Source organism: Penaeus monodon, chromosome 11 (assembly GCF_015228065.2).
Source record: "Penaeus monodon isolate SGIC_2016 chromosome 11, NSTDA_Pmon_1, whole genome shotgun sequence".
Taxonomy (NCBI): Eukaryota; Metazoa; Arthropoda; class Malacostraca; order Decapoda; family Penaeidae; genus Penaeus; species Penaeus monodon.
The window spans coordinates 17,488,643-17,491,066 of NC_051396.1; the positions used below are offsets into that span (position 1 = coordinate 17,488,643).

Genomic DNA, 2,424 nt, shown 5'->3' on the forward strand with positions numbered 1-2,424 from the left:
AGCGAGTCGCGGCGAGTCTCCCTCTCGCCCGGCGAGTCACTCGTCAACACCAAAATTGTTCAAGCTTCAGTATTAGCGCAAGTATTAGAGCCAGAGAGTATTCCAAGTAGCGCGGCCGAGATCACTCCAAAGCCAGGGCTCAGGTGCGGCCCGGCCAGCCCAGTCAGGCCGCCGCGGGTGGTCCGGGCCGGAAGTGCCGCCGCGCTGCCGCAGGTGGCGGCCGGCGGCGGTCGGGCCCGGGCGCAGTCAGCAGCAGAGAGCCGAGAGGGCCGCAGGTCATTGTTTGTCGTTGTTGTTGTGGTAAGTGGGCGCCGGAGCCCAACCGTTGAGTCGAGGAACCGCCTGCCATCCAAAGTCGGGCAGGTTAGTCTTGATGACTTTATATGATATTGTAACTGTAGTAATAATATTGGTGGTGTTTATTAACAGAAGGCAGAAATCTAGTCAATATTATTTTGTTTTAGAGAGTTGATAATGAGAGTATTTTTACATGTGAAAACACTGTCTATTTATTATTTTAGTACACACTTGATTTAAACACCGTGAGAGATACTGCGCCAGGCCCGCCCTCACCCTCTCCAGGCCCTGACCCTCCCCAGGCCCTGACCCTCCCAGGACCACAAGCTCCCCAGAACTGTAATTCCCCAGTCGACACGCCTCCCCAGGACTCCCCTCCATCCCTCGCCCTCTCCCGGCCCCCGCCCCCGCGCCCCTTCGTTCCCGTTGTATAAACCCTCAAACTCGAAGCCCCCCCCCCCTTTCCAGGACCACCTCCTCCAGGCTGGTGCCTTCCCAGGAACCCTCAGTTCTTCGCCCCGCAGCACCCTCCACCCCTCCCCTCCCGTCTCTCCCCCTCCTCGGTCGTATTATCCAGTTCATTACTCTGTGGACAGCAAAATCAACGTTTAACACTACCAAGATAATCATTCCCGTGTTCTACTAGAGTATCCCCTACCTTCCCCCTATGGTGGGACCAGCAGCTGCTCCGGTACCTAACTCGTGTAGAGGGACGTAGTCAGTAGTACAGTCTCCTGTAGTAACCTATGGCAGTCCTCAATTGTCCGCACAATTTTTACACGTTCGCACAGTGGGTTTATAAGGGTTTTATGTCCCCGAGGGTGAGGGGTGGTGGAGCGTGAGGCTGGAAGCCGCGCAGTCGAGTGTCAACCACACACCACTCTGAGGGCGGCCACACCAGCTGCGCCTACACCAATTGCGGCAACACAAGCCTAGAGCTACACCAGCTTGAGGTCATACCAGCTGGCGGCTGCCCCGGAGCGTACAATCATTCGTTGCGTGTTCGGTTCCTTGATTTACATGGGTGAAATGTTCTATTTTTAAGCACAGAGATGCTCAGAAAGCAAAGGATGATTCTGAACCTTATTACTGTTTACTTTCCAGGAGAAAATCCTTAACATACAGCTATCAGATTAGAGTTTTATACTAACGAAAGGTAATAATGATTGCCATTGGGTAAATATGTGTTTTGATACCCATATGATGTTTACATCCAAATCTCCAATAAACACATGCGTTTACATGTAATTATTATGAAAATTGAAATTAGATTGTATGGATTTCATTGTGACAACATACAGCAAGCGCTAGTCGTGAACTACCTTATAGCTCTCAGGTAGACTTTACCTTCTGTCCCAATATGCCAGCTAATTATTGAAATTCATACTAGAAACATCTAGTCATAATGAAATCCAGAGCCAAAGTATGATTGTATAGTTCTTTTTTACATGTGCAGTCTGTACTGTATTATGCCATTTATACAAGGAAGACACAGTTGTTGTAGATATAATAAAATGGAATGTAGTACATGCTAGAGTGGACTAAGAAATGGAACAATTTAAACAATAAAAGAATGGAAAAAACACATGGAGTATTTTTGTTATATATCCTTTCCTCTGGTTGCCATGAAATATAAGAAATGTTTCGCCCCTGTCAAGCAGTTTTTTTTAAATATATGTGATATAAAACGACCTCAACTTAAAACCTCTTGTATAAGGATGATACAAGTCGATAATTAACTGCCACTGAAAGAAAAACACCTGAAAAAAAACGAGCGTAGCGAAAAATATAGAACAATGGATGAAAAAAAAAATGAAACTAGATGTGAGATAAAAGGTATTATTATCAAAAGAAAAAAATGAATTGTGAGAGAAAAGCACTGTATATAATGACTCCCCCAAAAGAGAATGTTAATGAATCAGATATGAATCTTGATATACGATCTTTCTCAGACATTGTGTCTTATCCCAGAATGGATTCTTGTATTACCCATAAGTCAGAACGCCCCCGGAATGACCACCTGAAGACTGTGAATAACAGAGTTACGTATATCAAAGTCTGGACAAGTAATAATTAAATCCACTTCATCAGGACATAAATGTGGTCTACTTATCACAGTTAATTTTG

The 2,424-nt window shown here is 45.6% G+C and overlaps 1 protein-coding gene across 2 annotated transcripts in view; it reads left to right on the forward strand.

Annotated features, from left to right (window-relative positions):
- The window catches only part of LOC119578780 (nucleolysin TIA-1-like), a 151,210-nt gene extending 149,326 nt beyond the window's left edge, over positions 1 to 1,884 (forward strand). For both annotated transcript variants that reach the window (XM_037926405.1, XM_037926404.1), the window contains one exon: positions 1 to 1,884. This exon is cut by the window's left edge and continues 2,287 nt beyond it. The gene's annotated coding sequence lies outside the window, so the exon portion shown is untranslated.
- The last annotated feature ends 540 nt before the right edge of the window (positions 1,885 to 2,424 follow it).